Source organism: Marmota marmota, unplaced genomic scaffold (assembly GCF_001458135.2).
Source record: "Marmota marmota marmota unplaced genomic scaffold, marMar, whole genome shotgun sequence".
Lineage (NCBI taxonomy): Eukaryota > Metazoa > Chordata > Mammalia > Rodentia > Sciuridae > Marmota > Marmota marmota.
In genome coordinates this window covers 12791666-12804985 of record NW_026000005.1, presented here as the reverse complement: position 1 = coordinate 12804985, position 13320 = coordinate 12791666, and positions in this window count along the sequence as shown.

Here is a 13320-nt window from a genome sequence, read left to right as displayed (position 1 = left end):
ATTTTAGCCATTCGACGACTTTTCCTTACTATTTTCTTTGGTCCTCTAAATGGACTACCTATATATTTATTCTGGCTTCCCCAAGTTTTCTTATTTCTCATAATCGACTTATTCTTTCCTGAACCATCTGTTATGCTTCAGAAAGATCTAATAATTCTACCATGTGCAGTTAAATATTTAAGTAACATCATTTCAATCATTGATCCTACTTTTTCTACTACCTATTTTGTTGTATTGTTTGATTTTCAAAAACATTTTACACTATTGTTACTCTTGTTCTCTACAGAAAAGGACAATGTTCCAACTTCCTCATTTCTGTTTTTTTATGCTTTTTCACAAACATTTGCCTAAAGTACCTGGGAGTGAACTTCTTTTTCTACTTCTTGGAGACTATAATAGATATCACCATTCCTTGAACATTCTCCCTGGGAAGAATGCAGAGAAGAAGGCCATCTTACTCTACAAGTGGAATACTCAGAGATGGTGTGTCAAAACCTACAGGACAAAGACTCTGCACCAGATCTGTATCTGCTGGAGTTAAATTGGTTAAGAACAGAGTCAACTTTTAAATTGACTGATATTGAGATAAAAGGATTGACTTTTATTTTTGTTCTTTTGAGAAGAAGAATGAGCTGGAATCCTGACCCACTTATCCCAAATGATTGCATAACATGCAGTTATCAGTGGTAATAAAGAATAAGGATGAAGAAATTCTCAGGAAATCTCTGGACCTCATTTTAGGCATAATTTAAATGTCAATGATAAGAAATATTTAATCTAACTTCTACTAAAGTCTTTTCTTTGGAACATTAATTCTGTTTTATGTCTGGGAAAAGAAGAAAAAGAAAAACTCTCTAAAGAAATAAGTTTGGGAAATGCTAGGTTCAAAAGAGTTTAAACCAGTTTCTTTATTGCAAGAGAGTTAGAAGTCTTTAATACCCCAGTGTGCACTATGAATTTCTAAAGAAGAGGATATGATATGCAGCATTTATTCAACGTATTGAATTTAAGAGTCCTTTTTAAAGAAAATTCTTAGAGTAGAAGTCTATAGATCTTACATTGGAAAATGCTGCTCACATCAGAATTGGTAATAGATAGCAATTTGATATGATTGCATTAAATCTTTTTTATTTTCCTTGATAAACCTGCCAAATGAGAGCAGAATGTCCTAAGGGCAAGTAAACATATGGGACAGGGAATAAAAGAAAAAAAAAAGTTCTGGATAATCATCCTTCAAGTGCTTCAGAGTGAGCTATACTTTTAGTAATAATTGGCCTCCAGATTGTTCTGGAAATACACGATTGACAGGAAATATAAACCAACACATGCCCTAGCAAACACCTTTTTAAACTACTACACTTCCTGAGCACTGACACTTTCTTTCTCTCTCCAGAGCCAAGGGTGCTCTTCACCAGTATCCAGTCTGCTGGTGGCTGGGAAAAAGTCCAGCAGAGCCATGGGTGAGCACTTCCCCTCTCAAAGTGAGTGATCACATTGATTAGTAGCTGCTCTGTAGGAGCTGGGAGACAGATGCCTTGTTCTAATTACAGTTTTAGCACCTTCTACTCCACATTTCCCTGCTGCTGAGGGTGCTGTGAAGTCTCTGCAGATGCTTATCAGTTAAACTCCATTTTGAATACAAAGTAGTATTATTACCTCATAAGAACTCAAAGTTCAGGGTAAATTCACATGGTTCAAATCCATACTTCACTTGAGTAATACAAAGGAAAATACTTGTTTATCCCTTATTGTCAAAAAGAAGTTGAGCAACAATGTGGGCCTCTAGCAGCAACATTTATCTCATCCTCCGTGAGGAAAAGAGCAAGAAATAACAGACTTGGAGATCATTTCCAGCATCTTCACTCAGGGTTCATGAGAAGGTGGAAGGACCAATGAAAGACTGAGAAATTTGATGGAGAGAGGACTAATCCATGCCATGTCATGAGGAAAGTTTTATTCATGGTGGGCTTCCTCTATACCCCTGAAAATTTCAGTGATTGTTTTTCTTTTACCACTTATGAATGCTGGTATATTTTCTAAAAATATATATATTTTTTTTCTAAATCAATGATTCTGTTCCTTCCTTTTGTTCTCCATTGGGATTCCAATCCACTCCCCTGATGTCAGACATGGAGTCCAATTGGACAACTAAGAAAATTATGCCTAAACCCCCAGAGCTTCTTTTACAAACTACAAAGTCTTAGTTTCATCTTCCTGATGAACATTTTCACATGTGTATTCAAGTGGAAGCTCAGATGAATACATCAAAAAGAGAACATTTTCATCTCCATTTTCCTGAGCCCATCTTCCTTCAAAAATTTTTTACACATTTCATATATTTTCAGGAGGCTAAAAAAAATTTTAAAGGAATACATACTCAAATATTTATTGAGAGCCTTTTATGCACAAGAAATTATGATAGAGGCTAAGAATATAGCACTGACCAAATCATAAACACAACTCCACCCTTCTGGAGTTTATTTTCTACTGAACTGTGACTAATAATAAACAAACAAGTGCAACTTATACCACACCAGCGTTTAATGAAGTCATGGGAAATCCTTAAGCAGATAAAAATGCTCTGAAGAGGACAAATGTTTAATGTGTTTTACAAATATCAAAGAAGCCAAATGGGACTAAAGCAGAAATGAACTTTTAAAAAGAAAAGAAAAAAAATAGTTCAAATAAATACTGAGACAAGATAATAAAATAGAAATGTTCACAATACACACTGCCTTTTATGGTTACCTAATAAAATATTTTTAAAATAACAATGCCCATATCTCATATAAAACTTGACAAATTAGAACCCTGGATGATGAGCCCCTGATACTGGTCTATTTTAAAAGCTCCCCAGGTGGTTCTGATATGCAGCCTATGTCAAGAACTGATATGTGGACTCAGTTTTCTACTATAAGATTAAATTTTCTTTATATAAAAAAGGCTTCATTATTCTATTTACATTTGAAAATGATATCTCTAGCTGGTGTGTAGAAAATAAATTGTGGGTGAGAGTGACAAGGGCAAAGCAAGGAGACCACTTCTGACCCCAAGTAGGAATTCAAGGGAGAGGAGCTTGTGGTGGGGCCCAGGGCGGTCACAATGAAAGTGGTGAGAAGTTGCTTAGATTCTGACTGTTTAGAAGCTATGGTCAGCAGGATTTGTCCCATGCACCAAATGTGCATGACAAAAGGAATTCAATAACTCTAAAGTCTAGGACCAAGAAGGATGAAGTTGCAATAACCAAAATAAGGAAGAATATAGGAGAAAATATAGAATAGAAATTGAGAGGTACTTTTGAATTTGTTAGGTATCTGTTTCACTCAGCTTTGCATCACCATAACCAAAAGACCTGACAAGAATAACTTGAAAGAGAAAAAGATACAGATACTGATTGAGAGGGAGGGGGGGAGATAGAGAGAGACAGTGCTCCATTTGTCAGGGACAAAATATAAAGACAAAAGTCATGCCCTCAGTGACCTACTTCCTTTAACCACATCTTACCTGCTTATAGTTACCACCCAGTAATCCATTCAAATTATTAATCATACGATTAGGTTATAGCTCTCATAATCTGATTATTTTACCTCTGAACATTCTTGCATTGTCTCACACAATGAGACAGTAGATACCACATATTTAAACCATAACAGTATCTTGTCTCTAATAAATATAAAACAAAGTAGATACCCGATGACTGTAAAGTGAATGAAATGGAAATCAAACTGAAATTCAGGGAAGAAGTCCAAACTGGAAGTAGATATTTGGAAGTCATTGTCAAATAGATGGTTTTAAAGCCAAGGACTATGATTCCACCTATGGAATAAGGAGAAAGTCCAAGGTATGGCCATCACTGAAACTTCAGAAAAATGAGAAGCTAATGGAGGCATGAAAAGCTCAGCAGAGTAATAGGAACGAAATGAAAGGAAAGTTTCAAAGAAATCAACTGTGTCCAATGCTGTTGTTATATCAGTAAGATAAAGACCGAGTATTGCTCATTGGATTCAGTTACATAGTTAATATTGGTGGTCTTGACAGGAGTAATGTTAATGGAATTAGGTAAATACAGAGAAATATTAGCATACGCCCAAGAGAAAATCATGGAGAAGACTTGGAAACAATCTTTTGATAAGTTGTACAACAAGGGGGAGCAGAAAAATGTGCTTACAGTTAGGAGGAGAGGTTTTTAGGTTTTATTAGAGAGTTTATAACATGTGTTGTGATAATGCAAGATAGAAAACAAATTCTGGAGATACCTCCTTGAGTAGAGGCAAGGGAAGGAGTTCTGATATACAAGAGGATAAATTTTGCTAAGAGCGCCAACATTTTTTTTCCCTAGAAACAAGAGTGAAGGCAGGGATAAAGGAGGGTGAGAAGATATTGTAGTGGGATTATATGTAATTTATTTTGTATTGCATAACACTGAAGTTTAAATTGTTTTTAAATTCCCTTCTCCCATGATATAGCTCTTAGGTTGAGAAATATCTTGATTGCAAAATAGCTTTCTAATTTTTCTAGGTTAGAAGGATACATTTTTTTAAATTGTGACATCTTGCTTTTTCAGTGCTAAAGTAACTCATTTCTCCCTTCACATCCTAAGCCATCCATATGTCTCAGAATTTAGTGATTTGCTAAACAATTATCCTTCAAAAATAGATGAGACATTGTAGAAAATAATACCCTATTTGAGTTTAATATAAAAAAACCATGAGTCAAATGTAGTGAATTTTCTCTCTCAGTCCAAGAACTTTTAGATACATTCTGTCCCCTAAATCCCTGCTTCCCAGAAAGCTTTAATCAACTCATTCCAAGTGATTTCAGGTTGAAGCAAATAATAGATTAAGGAAAAGAATTAGGCCTCCATCTTTAACATGTGTGAGAGTACTTATATAATCTCCAAAGAATCTACTAAAAGTATTCAGGATGGACTATCCTTCATTTGAAAGAAAATTCCATTAGTTAATAGAAAGGTAGAGTTATTGAACTATAGATTATATATGTGTGTATGTGCATATATATGCACACACACACACACACACACACACACACACACACACATATATATATATGGAGAGAGAGAAACTGTGAGTACATATATACCCAAAGAAGACTGACATTTGCTATTACAGAAACTCTTTTCTCTGTAGTAGCTAAAAATAAGATTGGATTAACTATTTTTATATCATAAAACAAGTTTTAGCAAATTTTACAATTAAAATTTTGCTTATCATTCTGTTGTGAAGGATTTTTTTAGATATAAAGCTTAGAAACTCTTTTTGGAACACAGCATCATTATAATACTATGTCTCCTTTTATGGGATTATATTGATGAAATCCACAGAGCGATATGGAGTCTCTAATGTCCAACAACCCCACATAATCTGGAATATAATGAGACACAATAAATCTAATAAAGTGAATTTAATTAAAATTTTAATTGATCCAAACAATGTAAATAAGATTTTTAACTGATGAGATTTATTAGAATGTAAACTGCACATGGGCAAGTACTTTGTTTTAACAACTCTATTCTCAATACCTGAATTGATGCATAGCCCAAATTTTAATATGGATCTCTTGAGTGCATGTTGAATAATGAATATCTGGCAACTTTTCCCTCTTAACATGTATTAGGTTGTGGTCTTTAATTGTGAGATATAAGACAAAGATTGTAAAGAACATTATTGTTAACTGAAGAAAATGTTTTCTTATTCTCCTTTTCTTTGTCATGTCAGGAATTGTTGTCTGCCTATCTTCCAAGCCAGCCCTTTGAGTTGCCCAATTTCTTTTAGCAAATGTCATTTTCTACTTAAAGTTCTCAGAGACAAGTTTTGTTGTTGAAAGATAAGAAGCCCAACAGATAAAGTATCCTCTTGTTCCTTAGAGCCCAGACGAGGTTTTGTCTCAGGAACACAGTCTAGACTTTATAGCTAGGGCCCCTGTCTGGTCTTTATTTCAACTTTCTTTCCTTAGAGCAGGGGAAAGGGGTCTAGAAGAAAATTAGGATGAATTGTGAATATGAAGCTAATAATACTTTGTACTTTCCTTGGAACTTTCATTTCCCACAGAGCTCAAAATGTTTTACAAACCTAGCATTTTATTCTGTGGCTATTATTCCAAGGATATTACACTTGAGAATATGTATTTCTAGAAAAATGGCCAATGAATTGTTACATTGAATAGAAACTGAAGCAAGCTTTTATTCTGACCCATAACTAAAACAAAAATATTTTACTGACTTGATGATATTAATAATCATGAGGGTTGTATTTTAATACTACATGCATTCATTATAGAAAAAGAGCTCTAAAATCTGTTCTCCATTTTTTTCAACTACTCAGATCTTTAAATGAAAGTCCAAGGCATGTCGATTTTTAGTATTCTTTTGAAAGGTATTGTTTTGACATTTTTGACTGTTTATAGTGATTATTTCAGTGTTTATTTCTTTTGAATAATGGAATAGCATAACATAAAATGAAAATAAACATCTTTTATGCCTCCATTTCTAAAAATATAAACAATTTTGAGCTAAAGACAACATAGAAAAAAATCACATAAATATGAGTTCTATGGGCTGGCGTTGTAGCTCAGTGGTAGCATGCTCACGTAAACATGCGAGGCCCTGGGTTCGATCATCAGAACCACATAAAAATAAATAAAAAATAAAATAAAGTTATTGTGTCCAATTACAACTAAAAAATAAATATTAACAAATATGAGTTCTAGGACTTGATCAATTTAGACATTAATTTCAAAAACTCATTTTGGCCTCCTCCTCCCCCAGCATGGTTTATAAATCTTTATCTTTATTTCATGTGTGTGATCAAAAATAGAAGTAAAAATCAATTATAGTTCCATGATTTCTGGAATAAGCAGCCCCCAAGAGGGTCCCCAGAGACCTCTGTCCCTTGGTATTCACAAACTCACTGTAGGTCCACTCCCACTCTACACTAGGGCAGCCTTTTGTGACCAATAACATTTAAGGAATGGTATTCTACTTCTGGAAGTAGGTTATAAGCCTGCAGCCACACTAGGTGCTCTCTCTCTCTCTCTCTCTCTCTCTCTCTCTCTCTCTCTCTGTAGTTATACCTAATAGTGGGGTTCATTGTGACATATTCATGAATGCCTAAAACAAGATTTGCTCCATTTCAATCCCCAGTACTTCTTCTTTCCCTTCTTTCCCCCATCCCCTTCTAATATACTGGTCTTCCTTCTATTTATTGTTTTTTAATTGGTGAATATAGATATATATGAAAGTGGAATCCATTGTGATATATTGATACATGTACATAGCATAATTTGGTCAATTTCAGGTGACAGTTCTTCCCCTTTCCCTCTCCTCCTCTGTCCCTTTGGACCCCTTCCTCTACTCTACTGTTCTCCTTCTATATTCATATGATCCCCCTTTTTATTTCTTATGACTTTCTGTCTTCCACAGATGAGAGACAACATTTTACCTTTGACTTTCTGCATTTGACTTATTTCACTTATTATGATGTTCTCAAGGCCCATTCATTTACCAGCACATGCCATAATTTCATTCATCTTATGGCTGAGTAGAACTCCATTGTGCATATATACCATATTTTATTCATCCAGTCATCTGTTGAAGTATATGCAGGCTGTTTCCAAAATACAATCGCTATGGAAATTCCTCAAAAGATTGAAAACGGAACCACCACATGACCCGACCCGTCTATTCCACTCTATTAATAGTTTTTTAACAAACTTAAAACTTCAGTAAGTTTGTATGCATTTTTGAACATCCAAATATCTTCTCTTTAAAAAAAAAAAGTTACTTTAAACGAAATGGATTTCTCTGTCATAAAATCTAATGTATCATAATATTTACAATATTTAGTTGTTCCCCTCATACACATTAATGTGGCATGAACTATTCATATATAGTCTGCTTCTAAACATTCCAATTTTGAAATGGAATGTTTAAACGGTCTGTGTTTTAATGTAGCGCATACCTCCAAAGATGATCTGTCTTGGCTTTGCTTTGGTGGACATAAGGTTAAAGTGCAGTTCTCATGATGCCATAGTGTGATGAGGGCTGTTAGGAATTCTAGTACAGATGACCCAATGGAGTGAGAGGGACTGATTCCATCTGCCACAAATATATAGAACCAGTAAAAGCTGTCCATCGTAGGTCTTGTCAGATGTAATATATTGCACCTTGAGGATAGGAAAAGATTCAGCATTCACAGTAAAAAATGGAGGTTAGCAGTGAGAGGTGAATAAGATGCCAGGAAGAAAAAAGATATTTGTATTTAAAATATATTTATCATTTTGAATAGGATACCTCTTTTTGATGGTTGAGTTCTTAGATGATGAAGTAAAACCCTGGATATTTGGAAGATGTTGTCAGGAAACAACCAAAACAAAAAAGAAGCAATCAATTTTCTTTAAAATGCAAAGTAGCTCTGGATGCATCATCTTTGAGCTTTCCATTGTGACTCAGTGACTCACATTATACCCAACCATAGCCTTGTGTTTTCTCCAAATTTGAGAGGACAGTATATGACTCATTGACAGACAATGGCAAACTCTCCCCAAGATAGCAGGGAGCAGGACAAACAAACATCCGGAAAATAAGTTGAAAAGAACTAATTGATGAGTTAGCCTGCCACTGTCCACCTCCAGCTGTACATCTCTTCCTCTGATGTTTATTTGTTCTTTAGATAAAGAAAAATTTATTATGCATAATAGGAATAACACCCTTAGGTTGCTAGGGCAGCATTCTCAACCTCACAGAAGGTTATATATTTTCCTATCCCAAGCAAAGCTAAAATGCACTGATTCATTGTTGTGGATAATGTTGTTATTTTAAATTCTGGTAATTTATATCTTTCTTTTAAACTAGAGAATGACAAAATCACAGTATATTTCACATTTGGCCATATTTTTTTTTTAAGAGAGAGGAGAGAGAGAGAGATGGAGAGAGAGAGAGAGAATTTTTTAAATATTTATTTCTTTTTAGTTATTGGCGGACACAACATCTTTGTTTGTATGTGGTGCTGAGGATCGAACCCGGGCCGCACACATGCCAGGCGAGTGCACTACCGCTTGAGCCACATCCCCAGCCCCACATTTGGCCATATTAACATTAAGATTTCTATAATGAAATCAAAGTTTGAATTTTATCTGAATCTTAAATACCTAACCTTCCACTTTTATGCAGATCTCTTTGTTATTTTTATATCTTTGTCTTTATCTTCATATAAGTTGCTTTCATCTGATCAGAATTGAAATTAAAAAAGAATGTAGTATGTTCTCCCTTATGTTTCAAAGTGATGGTGTACATATCTGAGTCTTTTTTGTTTCTAGTTAGTTATCTTTCAGTAGGAATGATGAATACATTTTGCTTTTTATAAGATTCCAATACAAGTCCTATCTTTCTGAACAATACTCTATGGTTTTTCATATTTAATAATGTATATTTATAAAGTAAAAATTGAATACCATTCACTGGTAAGGAAATTGTTGTAATTCTTGAAACTTTCAGTTTTACCACACCAGTTAGGCATGACTGTCCAGTGAAAAATCTACATTTCACACAACATATTTATATTCTTACTCAATGATTTTCACTTCAGATTACAGAAAGCAGTAATATATGAAAATTCCCAATGTGTGCTGTCTTCAAAATAGTTTACTTCAAGAAAATTGTTGATTATAATGATTTTCTCTAAAGAGACTGCCATTATTGATATGGTTGGGCGTGTGTGTGTGTGTGTGTGTGAGAGAGAGAGAGAGAGAGAGAGAGAGAGAGAGAGATTTTTACAATAATAAGATCTTAGTCCTTAGCATCTTTGGCATTCTTGGAATATTCCAAGAATGGAATATTCCAAACTATATGGAAACTATATTCCATATAGTTTCATGGCTATAGAGCCAATCCCTCTTAGTATCTTTGACAAACCAAAATCTACTTCTTGCACAAACATTTTCATGTTTTACACTTAAAAAAGATATTGATTTAGCATCAACTATTTTCCAGATACTGCATTATCACTGCAGTTATCAAAATGAACTGTGTGCGTCAGTTCTCAGAGAAGTCTCTTTCTCCTTGTAGAAATGATCCAATAAGCAAATAACTATATAATGGTGTGCTATGTGTTGCAATGGTATCAGATCACAGAAAGCAGAAAAAGATTACCTCTTCTTTGAAAAGTCAAAAAATATTTCAGGAAAAAGAAAACAATATATGAGCTAGATCCCAAATAATTTTTGCCACATCATCAAACAATACAGGAGACAGTGTAGACCAAGTAAGTATAAGAAAGAGCAAATGATGAGAAGTGCGAGTGTGTGTGATAATCTAAATAGTACAGTTTTCAGAACATGCATGCAAGATAAATAAAGTGATTGGAAGGACGAAAGATGGCATCTGAAATACATTACCTATAGGATTGTGAAGGGCTGAAATGTGGTTCAGAGTTTGGACATTATCTACCAGATGATAGGGATCACTAAAGTTTTCTACAGAGAGAAGGACATCTCATTTTGCATTTTAGAAAGACTTTTGTTTGTTTATTTGTTTTTGTTTTTTGACAGCAAAAAAAAAAAAGGATGAGCATTAAATTTGAGAACTTGAACCATGGATATCATCCAGATACTTCCTTTTCGCATACATAGGTGGAAGCTAAAACAGTCAATCTCAGAAGTAGAGTGGGATCATGTTAATAAAGGGTGGGAAAGGCACTGGGGCTGGGAGGATGGAGGTGATGGAGAGGGCATGACTAATGGGCCCAGGGGTGTAGGAGGAAGAATAACAGCTAATGTTCCTTATCACAGCCATGGTGGTTGACAATATTTAATTGTATATTGCAAAACAGCTACTAGAGGATTCTGAATGCTCCCAAGACAGAGAAATGATAACTACTCAAGGTGATGCTGATTACTACACATTATGTAAGTGTACTAATATATCATTTTGTTCTCCATAAATATAGACAATTATCTATCAATTAAAAATAAAAATACTGTTTTGAAATACTTATATAGAGGTCTACATGTACATATGTATTTTTGTTTATATGTAATTTGTTATATATTTATATTTATTCATTTGTAAAATAATAGAATTCTCTATCTAATCATTTTCCAGACAACATGTGTTCATTTTGTTCAATTATTTATCATGTAACATGATTTTCACCTTATCATCTTGATGGCTCTGCTCCAGATATGCTCTATTTTCTCAAAGTTCTTAAAACCAGATACTCAAAATTTTATGATTTTATTGATTCATACTTTCTATTTCTAAATATATTTTATGTTGGATACTTCGATTTCCTACAGTGAGAAAATAATACTTCCTATTCTGTTTTGAATTTACTCACAATGCTTACTTTTTCTCTTGGTCTTCCTCAAATTGTCTAGCATAAAACACACAGTAGAACAAAGCAAATTATAAAGTGAATAGTTACAGCAAGTGGAATAGTTAATCTACATCACCATACATCATCATATTAATAAAATAGAATTTAAAAACTATAAATCAGCTATTTTTGACAAAGATAAGTATAATGAGCATACTCAGTATTTCTGTAATTCCAAATAATCTTAGATTTTTATTATTAAACACTTTAATGTTTTCAATTATACATGGCAGGAATTAGTTTGTAACCAAAATGTACAATGTTTCCAGTTAAGACCTCTAAAAGTAAAAAATAAAGCTAAAATATTAAATGTTTCATTTCAACTTAAAGTGACCAAGGTAAAATACCACATTTAAGACAGCTAGCTTTGTTTGTAGGCCACTGACTAAGTATTTTGAAATTAATTTGAAGTAAAATTTCTGCTGGATATACATTGAACTCTCTACATTTTAACACCTTTCTTCTTCAGCCAAAACCATTCAGCTTGGCGTACATTTCTTTTCCCATCTATTACATCTCCTTCTGACTTTAAAAAAGTTATTTTTTAATAGGTATTACTACTGAGAAACTGTAGCTGATGGTTTCATAATTATATTTTCTACGGACAGCTGACACTTTCCAGACAAAAATACCCATCATTGAACTATTAATACTGATGTCTCTTGATATTTGCTGTTAAAGATGACGGAACTATCATAGATATGTAGTATTTGTCTTCGATTATGGCTGTGAGAAAGGCACAGAAGTTTTCATTTCAAGGGAGCAATTAGCGAAATGCATGGCATCTTAATTTCTCAATGTGCTCAATAGCAAAGGAGGACATCTGGCTGTAAGCAGGCCAACATGCAATCAAATTAACATTATGAGAATACCACCGGCTATTCCCATTTTCTTCCCAACATAAGCTATTTTTGAAATCTTTGTAGTTTGACATATGATCATTTTATTTAGATTCTCAGCCAGGAATTTCATCTCCAAAGGACATTAGAGTCACACTGGCTTGGAAAAATGACACTCTGTCCTAGCAAATCTGGGTAGGTTTGGTCTAGCAAAGTAGAGAGAAGGTGTCCTAGTGAGGCTTATTCAGTGTAGTCTCAGGCTCTTTGTTTCAGAGGGATGAGTCTATCCATTTTCTAAAAGATAGGGACAAGGTTATCCTTTCAAACAGAAGTGAGGCTTTTAGCCTCCATTAGTCTTTGTGGTGTCTTACAATATTTCTAGCATGTACTATCTCTGCAGGGAATGAGGCAGCTGGTAATGAGGCCAGACTCTCATGAGCAAGAGTAATAGTGAAAAGCATAATCAATATTAGAAACACATCTATACAATCAATGAAATTAGCATATTTTCTAAGATAATATGTAATGATTTAGACTTTTAAATAAATGTGATATATATGAAATCATATTACTTTACAAATGACAATTCTTTAATAAATATTTTAACTATGCTTTTCAGCATTTGATGAGTCCATCCATTTTCAATATATAAAAATGAAAACGGTTACTTGTTTTATTATAATAGCAAACCACTTAAATGAAAGTACACAATTATAAATTTCCTACTAACTGAGGTTCCAAGTCCCTTTCTCTAGAGAATAACACTCTCACTAGCTTCTTGTATGTTTTTTTTTCAAAAATTCTGTATGCAGTTATAATTAGTTGTGGTATGATATTTTTAATGTTTTTCTAATTTTAATTATTAATAGTACATTTAATACTTCAAAATTATTTTATTTTTATTGTTACTATGCCAAAAAAATATAAAAAACAAGATTTTTTCAATGCAACATGAGTAGAAATAACTACTTTGAGTTTTATTTTCACAAAAGATTATTAGATTTAATTCCAAGATATAAAGTGAGCATTGGGATTTCAGGAATAGAATAAAAGAATAATGATCTTTTATTAATTAATTTTGACCTATATGC